Genomic DNA, 12,348 nt, shown 5'->3' with positions numbered 1-12,348 from the left:
ATGTAAAAAATCAACCTCTGGGAGCACGGAACACGGAAAATATATATATATATATATTTTTTGTTGTTGTTGTTTTGTTGTTTTTTTTTTTTTGAAACAGAATATTGCTCTATTGCCCAGCTGGAGAGCATCAGTACGATCTCAGCTCACTGAAACCTCTACCTGCCAGATTCAAGCAATTCTCCTGCCTCAGGTTCCCGAGTAGCTGGGACTACAGGCATGCGCCATCATGCCCAACTAATTTTTTGTACTTTTAGTAGAGATGTGTTTTCACCATGCTGGTCAGGCTGTCTCAAACTCCTGACCTCATGATCCTCCCACCTCGCCCTCCCAAAGTGCTGGGATTACAGGCGTGAGCCACCACACCTGGCACCTGGAAAATATGTTGCTTACGGTGGGTGTCCTGGTCAAAAGTTCAAGAGGTTCCCAAACTTGTCAGTGCACAGAACCCTCAGTGTGACAGTGAGGGGTAAGGATGACGCTGGCTTGAGTGTTTTTTTTTTTTTTTTTTTTTTTGAGATGGAGTCTTGCTTTGTCACCAGGCTGGAGTACAGTGGCACGATCTGAGCTCCTACAATCTCCACGTCCCGAATTCAAGCAATTCTCCTGCCTTAGCCTCTCAAATAGCTGGGACTACAGGCGCATGCCACCGTGCCCAGCTAATTCTTGTATTTTCAGTAGAGATGGAGTTTCACCATGTCAGCCAGGATGGTCTTGATCTCTTGACCTCATGATCCGCCCGCCTCAGCCTCCCAAAGTGCTGCGATTACAGCCATGAGCCACCACGCCCACCCGACAGTTTTTTTTCTTATAGAACCCCTAGGCCAAAAAAATACCTAACAGTTCCATTTAGTAAGTAAAGTCCACAACCTAATAAGTATTTATAGCCTAACAACTTAGTAGCAGTTTGAAAAATAAATATGTATAAATTGAAGTAAATATTTTTATTACTAAATTACCACAATTACTTAACAGGGTGTATGCACCTACTAGGCATTACACAGTTTCTCAAATCTTGAAATCACTTTGGACGCCATCACCTTCATTTACTGCTCCAAACTGATTTTTGCACAGTACTTGCTTTTTATCACAGCAACCTCCCAAAACCTAGCTTTTGAAGACACACTCTCATCAGAAAGAATGTCACACAATCTTTTGTGCACTATCTCAAACTGGTAGTTTGAGCAGTGTTCTCCAGATGTTAACTATCCCACAGCTATCCAATATTGCTGTTTCCCTGGAAATTCCTCAAATATCCCATAGTGTCCATGTGAGTTACAATGGTGTTCCACAGTACAGCAGGTCCTCTATAACACAGTTTCATTCAATGTCATTTCTTTACAATTTTGATGAGAATAAAAAGATTTGACTTCCTGCCAGGGCTACCATGTTGTGTGGAGTTTGCATGTTCTCCCCATGACTCTGTGGCTTCTCTCTGTATACTCCAGTTTCCTCCTACATCACAGAGGTGCACGCATTAGGTGAACTGACATGAATTGGCATGTCTAAATGGTCCCAGTCTGAGAGAGACAGAGAGAGAGAGAGAGAGAGAGAGAGAGAGAGCGCACACATGTGTATAAATGCTACCTGCAATGCTTGTCGGGACAGGCTCCAGCCACTTGCCATCCTGAACTGAAATAAGTGGGTAAATATTTATCTTACTTGACTTTTCTTAGTATGTCTTAAATCTACATGTAGGTCACATTTATTTCAATGTTTAACATTAGAGGTGTTTGGGGTCTTAGAAGTTTAATGTTTCCTGTGACCAGAAGTTGCAGTTTCCAAGAACTTATGGACAATATTAAGTGAGGACTTACCTCAGTGCACTGTTTAGGAATCCTACATTTAAGAAACACTGATCTAGCCTACGGGTTTACTTCATAAATTAAGAAGTAAGACTTAAGGTTACAAAGCTAGCAGAAAAACAAATATCTTTATTACAGATTTTCCTAAATTTCAACCTTCCACCAACAAAAATTTTGTGTGTGTTTTTGTTTTTTGTTTTTGAGATGAAGTCTCGCTCTGTCGCCCAGGCTGGAGTGCATTGGTGAGATCTTGGCTCACTACAACCTCCACCTCTTAGGTTCACATGATTCTCCTGCCTTAGCCTCCCTAGTAGCTGGGATTACAGGTGCCCATGCCCAGCTAGTTTTTTTTATTTTTAGTAGAGACAGGGTTTCCCTAAATTGGCCAGGCTAGTCTCTAACTCCTAACCTCAGGTGATCTGCCTGCCTCAGACTCCCAAAGTGCTAGGATTACAGGCACCAGTACTGCACCTGGCCAACAAAAGTTGAGTTTGTTTTTTGTTTTGCATTTTTTGAGATAAGAGTCTTGCTCTGTCACCCAGGCTGGAGTGCAGTGGCATAATCTTGGCTCACTGCAACCTCCACCTCACTGGTTCAAGCAATTCTCCTGCCTCAGCCTCCCCAGCAGCTGGGATTACAGGCCTGCCACCATGCCTGGATAGTTTTCATATTTTTAGTAAAGACAAGTTTTCCCCATGTTGGCCAGGCAGTCTCGAACTCCTGACCTCAAGTGACCCACCCGCCTCATCCTCTCTTAGAGTTGGGATTACAGGTGTTAGCCACTGAGTCCTGGCCCTTCCATCAACAAAAGTTTTGACACAGGATCTAATTATGAGATATTCTGTTGATGAAATGGATAGATTTCTAAAAATTACATTCAAAAAATGCATTTATATCACTATAAAATACAAGAAAAAATTTACTTCAATTTTTTTAGAAAAAAGTTTCAATAATTATAAGTGAGTCTTACAGTAAAACCATACACAACATCTAAAGTTAAAAAGGAAAGTCATCCACTCCCCCAGGGATAACACACGTAATGGTTTTATGTCTGTCCAAATAGACCTTTTTCTAGTCACATGCAAAATGAAAACAAAACTACATTTATTTGTCCATGTGTTTTTTGTTGTTGCTGTTTTTGAGACAGTCTCATTCTGTTGCCAAGGCTGGAGTGCAGTGGCACCATCCCGGCTCACCACAACCTCCACCTCTTGGGTTCAAGCAATTCTCATGCCTCAGACTCCCGAGTAGCTGGGACTACAGGCACACACCACCTTGCACAGGTAATTTTCGTATTTTTAGTAGAGATGGGGTTTCACTATGTTGACCAGGCTGGTCTTGAACTTCTGACCTTGTGATCCACCCACCTCGGCCTCCCAAAGTACTGGGATTACAGGCATGAGCCACCGTGCCCAGCCCTATTTTTTTTTTTTTAAATAAATCACATTCTGTAATGCAACTCGTTTTTTTACTCAATTTTATATCATGAACATTCTTCCATGTCAATACATAATAGTAACGGCAAACACTTATGTGGTGCTTATTATGCTTACTTAAGGTATAAGTGTTAACTCATTTAATTCTCATCGTATCCCTGTAAGATGAGAACTACCAGCATATCCAATTTATAGTTGACTTTAAGTAATTTGCCAAGAGTCACAGCTCGAAAGTGGTGCAGTTAGGTTTTGAACCCAGAAAATCCACTGCACAGTCCCAGGAGCTGAAAGATATGCTCAGCTGCTGCTCATGAAGTTAATATAGATATCCTGAAACCTGCTAACAACTGCATAGTAATGCTAACATAAACTTTCTTATAGAATTCCTGTGCTGTGTTAAAATTTATGTAAGATAAACTCCTAAACAGGAAATGATTTTATGAAAGAGTATATACACTTTTAATTTTGTTACAAAATGCCAAATCTCCTTCCAAAAGGTTGCGTCAATGGTATCAATTCATAGTACCAATTACAAAGAAGAGGGATCAGATTCATTTTTAAGTTAATACTTTTGATTCATGAAAAAAAAGGGTCATTTTGAGTTTTTAATTAATACTGATTAGACTGCCAGTTGATCACAATTATGCTCTGATTTTATAATTATCTGAAATATTATAGACTCAGCAGCTGTGTAGTAGATTCTTCTTCCAGTTATGAAATCAACTATGTGTGAGATATCACCCCTACACAACCTCTGTTTTCATATGTATAAAATACGGGAATTGGACTAGATGGCCTTGAAGAATTTAAACTCCCAATGCTGTGATTAAGAAGTGACTTAAAGTTATTACAAGCCTGGCTGGACTTAGTGGCTCACGCCTGTAATCCCAGCACATTGGGAAGCCAAGGCAAGCAGATCACCTAAGGTCAGGAGTTCGAGACCAGCCTGGCTAACAGGGTGAAACCCCATTTCTACTAAAAATACAAAAAACTAGCCAGGCATGGTGGCACAAGCCTGTAATCCCAGCTACTTGGGAAGCCGTGGCAGGAGAATCTCTTGAACCTGGGAAGCGGAGGTTGCAGTGAGCCGAGATCGTGCCATTGCACTCTATCTTGGGCAACAAGAGCGAAACTCCAACTCAAAAAAAAAAAGTTATTACAAGCCTGTAATTACAAAGTTATTACAATACTGTAATACTAGTATAACAGGTTAGGGTCTTAAAGTTTCTATTTTCTTTAAATTACCATAACCATTGCCAGAGCTCCTAGGCAAATCATTAAAATAGTCAATAAAATTTCCACTGTGGCTTATTTTCAGTGACTTTTTAATCCCAGGATGTCATTCCCCTGCTACCTAACAAATGTGAGCATATCTCTGGAACATATTCCCAAGAGTTGAGGTGTGCCTAGGAACTAAGAACTAGTTTTTTGTTTTGTTTTGCTTTTAAAATATTATCCTGGGACCACTCTTTAGTCAATTTCCTCAACTAGTATTTATTGACTATATTAACATATGCTAGGCACTGGGTGCGTAATAGTGAATAAAGGATCTCTGCCATCATGGAACTTGCAGACCAGATGAGAAAGGGAAAGAATAACCCAAAATAACCACAAGTAAATAAAAAAATCACACTTATGGTAACAATGAACAACAAAAAAAAATCAATACAGAAAAAAATACTATGCAATCTATTTATTTTTTAACTATGACACTAAAATTTTTGGACATGGGAAAAGTCAGTAAGAAAAATTATTTCAGTTTCCCTCACATTGCAAAAATAACAATCATAATTATACACAGAGAATTAACTTTCTAAATCATCAGTTGTCTCAACAATAAAATCAAGATGCTACTACTTTTCAATTATGCTACTGATCATGTGGCTTGATATTTGTTTTATATAACGAAGAGTGTAAATGACTGGAAGAATAAAGAGGACAGAACTGAGTATCCAAACAAAGTGAAAGACAATAAATGAACTACACTTTAAAAATCTTGTTCAAGCAAAAAGTATATACATAAAGAAGTAAAGTGATCCATTATAATTCACGATTTGTTAATAATTAACAAGATATTATAAAAATACTAATGTTTTTAAAGAACTGATGATCATCAGCATAAGGGGCATGTAAAAAGGAACAAAAATAGAATAATTTTTTAAATATTTTAAAATAATGCCAAATGTCAGATTACCTATATTAATATTAAAAATAAAATTCCAGATTATCTGCAGAAATGAGAGGTATTCACATAAATGATTCTGTGTCTCGGTTTACACAATTGCAAAATGATATCTGCCATACCTATTTCACAAGATCACAGTAAAGACCAAATAAAATAATGTATATGGAAGCACACCAAATAATGATGTCAGTTATTTTAGACAACTTTTTTGCTCCCACTATAACTTATAGCAATTTAACAAATAAAATTGATTATAGCGGGACTTCATCTCCTTTCTTCTGCTCATGCTATGGTAGAAGTGTTATAAAATGGGGAAAAGACTGACAAAAGAAGGAAAAAATTCAAAAACTTTATAATTCATAAATTGATTGCCCCACAGGTTGGTTATTCAAGTATTAACGCTCTTACATGACACACACACCAATTTATCTCAGAAAATCAAAGCAATTCTTTCACATATGAATGAAACTTTTTACATATATAACTTGCCATCTCTACATACATACAGTTCTGCTACTGAGGATGAACAGAAGAGATAGAGATACACTTGCATTTATCCACACATACAATGTATTCTAGCTTGAAGTTTATTTTCAGATTACAGCATCTTAAATTTGATGCAATCACGGTTCAAATAATTCAGATTTATTTTATTACATTAAATGGAATTTGTCAATTTAGCACCAAAACTAATTATTTCATGCCCATGGCTTTGAAGCAACTTTCAGCATGGGTCTAACAGCTAAACGTCACAGTTCCATGTCATTAGCAGTGCATTTCCTTGTTTAAAAACGGTATTTTAAACTAAGAAATTTTTAGAATGAAGGGCAACTTTTAGTATTCTATCAGTGTTTCTACAGAACTTTTCAGGTTGTTACGAGCTCTGCCAAAGATAGTCTTTCCTTTAAAACTCTTCAAATACAGGGCAGGAGGTATCGTTAACATGGCAACAATAACGACTTCCCCAAATTCAAAACAAGCATCACCATCAAAACAAAACAATCAGGTGGGGTACATGAAAATTAATCACTACTTCTGACAACCTGTTTTTTCCCATATGAAGGATTTGCTATTGCATTAAAATATTAAAATCTATAACTATGTGCAACTTCCTATCTGAAAATTATAAATCCAGGCAAATTCCAATTCATATCTTGTGACATTAGCTAAATATTACTTAGCATGTTGAGCTACATTTAAATGAAGGCGGAGGAAAATACCGACAACTTCCAAAACATAAAGCTTGTTAAATCTCTTCCTAAATTATCTGTGAATAAATCGGTAGACTACATTCAGTAGCCGCTAGACTAGAGTAGATCAAAGTTTTCCCTATACTTGAGAATGTGATCCCCACCGAAAAGGAAGAGAAATTGATCATCCCTGCTATTGAAGCCAGTCCCCGGAATCTCCCCAAATATGCCTGATCTCCAAATGGAGAAGGGGCACTTCTCCGGAGACCAAAGACGAGAGGTATCTTACCTCTTTGCAGGCTAGAGAAGGGGCGGACGAGGGGGGAGGAGACTGGCAGGTAACGAAGGAAATTCCGTCTTCAGCAGGCACTGGTGGGACCCGAAACCCAGGTCCCGGAAAAGCCTCAGAACCAAGGGAGGTTCCCCAACGGGGACGCCAAGCAGGGCCAAGACTCCCCGCGCCCGGCCCCGCCTCTCTCGCCGCCACCGGGGACCCGGGACCGCGGACAGAGACAGCTGAGGCTGAGCGAGACTCAACGGTCCCAACCAGGTCCTCCTGCGGCTCACCTGAGAGTGTCGCCTCCGCCCTCGGCTCCCACGGTGCATCCCGCGGGGCCTGGCGGAGGGTGCAGTGACGCCGCCCCGACCGGCCCCAGGGCTGCCCGGCCTGGCCTCCCCGCTCCGGGGACGCACCGGGTGCCCGCCTCGCACCGGCTCCGGGGATCCGCCGGTCCGCTGGGAAGGAAGACGAGGAGGAAAGGTTGCCTCCCCTCCTCTAGGGCAAGCCACCCCCCGAGCTGCAGTTCTCTGCAGTTCCCTCTGGCGCAGGTTTGGCCCCGCTCCCCCGCCCGGGAGTCACTTCGGCAGGGGCGGCCCAGTCGCCATTACAGCCCAACAACTGACACGGAGAAGGAGCGGCGCCAGCGGCAGTGGCTGTGGCGGCGGCGCGAGGCAGGGCGGGAGCAGTAGGGCCCAGGAAAGCCTCGCGAGAACTGTCCCGAGACGGTGCCACAGGAATGCAGCCTTCGGTTACAGCCATGTTGAGTGTGGCCGAAAACTGGGAGAGCGATAAAAGAGGGAGCAGAACCACGAGGAAGCCATGTTTGGTGTGGCGAAGTTTAAACTCGTAGGACTCGGGAGGAGCCAAAGTGCATCCGCAGAAGAGACCACCCCTGCCCCTTCCCTTTGACGCTCATTGGGCCTGCTGGCTGCGCATTTTACCCCGGGCCGAGAAAACAAGCTTGGGGATTTGACAAGAACGAACTCAAAGTCTAGAAACGGCAGCTTCTGAGAGTTTACAATGTTTCACCAATTGTCGTCCAAGTAAATCGTCACCCCAGTCAGAGTAGTTGCAGCTCTGCCGTTACCCACTGCTGTCACTGTGGCCATTTTATTCGCGAGGCTTGCAGTTCTGTTTAGCATGCACTCTAATGACTTAAGACTTGACTTGCGTGGGCAAGTAAAACGGAGTTTCCTCCCGTTACGTACTGGCTTCGATATAACAGTGCCTTTAGGGGCCCTCTATGGCCAACGTATCTTCTCATATCTTTGCCCTTGTTTCCCGGTCTCCGCATGATGAATGCTATCATCTGTCAAGACTTGGTTTAAAGGACCTCTCTCCTGCAAATAATGCCACCTTCCACTAGGTGCTCACTGCACACAAACTCGCCGCCCATCGCTTCTGTCCACCTTTTGAACTCCGATAGTTATTTACCCAGAGACTGTTACTCATCTTTAAGTGCCTTGAGGACTTTAAGGTCTCTTTTATGTGGCCTAGCACAGTAATTAGGACATTGTCGGTGTTCAATAAATGTTTGTCGAATATCAATGACAGCAGGAGGCAGTAAATGGTCCCTCTTTATAGGGCCTATAGCTGTGCCTGCATAGGATGTACAGAAGTCCTGCAGACTTGTAAAATCTATCTCCAGGAAGCTGCACTGGAGGGAACAGGAAATGTGGGTAATCATATGTTGCAAGTGGTAGCAAGAAAGACAGCATTAGGAAAATGTTATTTACGTTTTGCCCAGTCTTGCTGTTTAAAGCCCTGTGTTAGACGTTTTTCATGGGGTATTTTACTGAATGTAAACAACCACCTTATTAAATATACTCACTTTTTTAAAACGAAGAAACAAGTACTGAAAAAGCTAAGTCATTTGCCCAATTTTATACTATCGATAAAAGGGAGATAGAAGATTTGGGATCTCCTTTACCCCAAAGCCTGTATTTTTCAGCCCCATGCTATCCCCTGGGCAACAGAGAAAACACGAAAGTTCTGTCACTGTGCTAGGAGCAGTACTACCCTGGTATCAGCCTATGCACAATTTCTACTTCTTATACCTTGTGTTGATCTGTCTTCTCCTCACCTCCTAAATCCCCCAGACATATCAATGTCTTTCTAACATCCCATTACTCTTGTGTTTACCCTACAGATTGGCCCTTGAGTCTATCGTTTTATACTAGTTGCATATAATTTCATGAGAGTGATTAATCTCTGGAACAAGATTGGAGGCTTAATGTGAAAAGGTTTGTGACCCTTCCCAGACATCTCCATAGTGTTAGGCCGGTAGTAGGTGTTCTGTATGGCTCCCTTGTTTCTCCTACTTTTTAGTAGACACTAAGATTGCTTTTTTTCTTTATATTATTTGTTGATTACTATGGCTTTGATTCTCACCACTCTTTGGATAACTGGATCTTGGCCCTAGACTAAATCTCCAATTATCGTTACCCATCTCCACATAGAGAAGTCACCAGCATATTCACCTCCCAAATTAAGCTTATCATTTTTCCTCTCCTCAGACCCACGAAGCCAGTTCCTCTTCTTTTCCCCTGTATTTCTGTTAATGGCCATCACAGAACACTCTTCTTAGAACTAAGAGGTTCAAAGTTTCAGAAATATTATATACCCCTTTCTACGCCTTGCTTCCACCCAGTCGTTAAGTCTCTAAATACCACTGATGCATGTTTCTTATATGGACTTCCCTTTTGTCCAGCTGCACCCCTACTCTTCTAATTTAGACTCTCATTTCTTTTTTCTTTTTCTTTTTGAGATGAAATCTTGCTCTGTTGCCTAGGCTGGAATGCAGTGGCATGATCTCGGCTCACTGCAACGTCTATCTCCTTGGTTCAAGCGATTCTCCTGCCTCAGCCTCCTGAGTAGCTGGGACTACAGGTGCCTACCACCAAGCCTGGCTAATTTTTGTATTTTTAGTGGAGACGGAGTTTCATCATGTTGGCCAGGATGGTCTTGATCTCCTGACCTCATGATCTGCCCACCTCGGCCTCCCAAAGTGCTGGGATTACAGGCGTGAGCCACCGTGCCCAGCCCTAGACTCTCATTTCTACTGCCCAGTTGATTATAGTAGTATTCCCAGAGTTCAGCTTGAGTTTTGTCTCTACTATGCCTTTACCTGCCAAGGTAAGTAAGAACTTTTCACCTCAGCCATCAAGGCTTTTTTCTTTCTTTTTTTTTCTTTTTTTTTTTTTTTTTTTTTTTTTTTTTTTTTTTTTTTTGTCTTTTTTCTTTTTTTTTTTTTTTTTTTTTTTTTTTTTTTTTTTTTTTTTTGAGACGGAGTTTCGCTCTTGTTACCCACGCTGGAGTGCAATGGCGCAATCTCGGCTCACCGCAACCTCCGCCTCCTGGGTTCAAGCAATTATCCTGCCTCAGCCTCCCTAGTAGCTGGGACTACAGGTGCACGCCACCATGCCCAGCTAATTTTTGTATTTTCAGTAGAGACGGGGTTTCACCTTGTTGACCAGGATGGTCTCGATCTCTTGACCTCGTGATTCACCCGCCTCAGCCTCCCAAAGTGCTGGGATTACAGGCGTGAGCCACCGCGCCTGGCCAAGGCTTTTCTTAGTATGGCACCAACTTAACTTTTCATCTCCCTGAAGTAAGGCAGCACAATAAAGTAGAAAGGGCAGAAATGTGACATCAGAAAGATCTTTTTCAAATTTTGGCTCTATCACTTACTTGCCCTATGACCCCTCAAGAACCTCAATCTTCTTGTCTGTAAATCAAGGCTAATGATACCTACCCTGTAGGGTTATCTTAAAGATTAGAAATAACATCTGTCAAGAGCTTGGCATTAAAACACAGAAATAAACTGTAGCTAATATCACTAAATGGGAAGTGATACACTGATTGAAAATGTTACATTCAAGCCACAGTGGATCTGAGAAACAACCTGTTCATTCCTACCTCTACGCCTTTGTTCCCTAACCTGGAACGCATATTATCCCAGCTCCCAATTTCTGCCACGTTCTCTAAGTACCAACTGAGAAGCTAACTACTACAGAAAAAAAAAAAAAAATCCTTGATTGCTTATGCTTTCCAGGTGCTCTTCCACCCTGGAACTGTGTGATGCACTCCAGCTTAGAGTGGTATCTACTCTCAGTAGTTCTGCGTGTATCTTATACATCATGATCATGTTCAATTGTAAGAACCTTTGTCTCCATAGAGGATTAAAAGCATGAAGTCTGCAAATAGTGAATGACATCATTACATCCCCAAAGCTCTATCTGCCCATTTCTTAATCATTGCCCAAAGTTCAGTATCAAATTTTGCATTTCCAGGAAAGAAAACATAACTATTCACCTAGAACTTGAATTCTGGGTTTAAAGCCTGGCTGAGGCTGGGTCCGGTGGCTCACGCCTATAATCCCAGCACTTTTGGAGGCCAGGGTGGGTGGATCTCTTGAGGTCAGGAGTTTGAGACCAGCCTGGCCAACATGATGAAACCCCATCTCTACTAAAAATACAAAAGATTAGCTGGGCATGGTGGCAAACACCTGTAGTCCCAGCTATTTAGGAGGGTAAGGCAGAAGAATCGCTTGAACCCGGGAGGCAGAGGACACAGCAAGCCAAGATTGCGCCACTGCACTCCAGCCTGGGTGACCAAGTGAGACAGTCTTATTTTAATAAATAAATAAATAAATAAAGCCTGGCTGAGCTACTTACTGGCTATATTTCTTTGGTCAGGTACTTAACCTCCTTGTGATTCAGTTTCCACATCTGTACAGTGGAGATTGCAATGGTACCTACCTCATGGGGTTGTGTAAGTAAATATTAAAAGAAATAACATATGTAGAGGAATATAAAATGTGTTCAGAATATGCAAATGTATAGAGATGGTAGGTAGATAAGTGATTGCCTGAGGCCAGAAAGTGAAATAGACATAGAGGAAGGGAGGAGAAATGGGAAATGACTACTAGTGGTTATGAAATTTCTTTCTTTCTTTTTCTTTTTTTAAGTTGGAGTCTCACTCTGCCACCCAGGCTGGAGTGTAATGGCACGATCTCGGCTCACTGCAACCTCCGCCTCCCAGGTGCCAGGTTCAAGCAATTCTTCCACCTCAGTCTCCCAAGTAGCCAAGATTACAGGCACCCGCCATCGTGCCCTGCTAATTTTGTGTATTTGTAGAGACGAGGTTTCACCATGTTGGCCAGGCTGGTCTTGAACTCCTTACCTAAGGTGATCTACCAGCCTAAGCCTCCCAAAGTGCTGGGATGACAGGCATGAGCCACCACACCCTGCCAGAGTTTCTGTTTTATGTGGTGAACATGTTCTCAAATTGATAGTGTGATGGTTGCACAACTCTATTAACATATTGAGAACCGGGCCGGGCGCGGTGGCTCAAGCCTGTAATCCCAGCACTTTGGGAGGCTGAGGCGGGTGGATCACAAGGTCAAGAGATCGAGACCATCCTGGTCAACATGGTGAAACCCCGTCTCTAC

The 12,348-nt window shown here is 42.0% G+C and overlaps 1 protein-coding gene across 1 annotated transcript in view; it reads right to left on the bottom strand.

Annotated features, from left to right (window-relative positions):
• The window catches only part of CEP350 (centrosomal protein 350), a 151,046-nt gene extending 143,709 nt beyond the window's left edge, over positions 1-7,337 (bottom strand). Inside the window, exon 1 of the mRNA XM_037737047.1 lies at positions 7,184-7,337. The gene's annotated coding sequence lies outside the window, so the exon portion shown is untranslated. The remainder of the gene's footprint in view (positions 1-7,183) is intronic.
• Between the last annotated feature and the right edge of the window lie 5,011 nt (positions 7,338-12,348).

The sequence above is a fragment of the Cebus imitator genome, unplaced genomic scaffold (genome assembly GCF_001604975.1).
Source record: "Cebus imitator isolate Cc_AM_T3 unplaced genomic scaffold, Cebus_imitator-1.0 Scaffold33, whole genome shotgun sequence".
Classification (NCBI taxonomy): domain Eukaryota; kingdom Metazoa; phylum Chordata; class Mammalia; order Primates; family Cebidae; genus Cebus; species Cebus imitator.
Note: the sequence above shows the minus strand (reverse complement) of the source record. Positions and strands in the feature narration are given on the sequence as shown.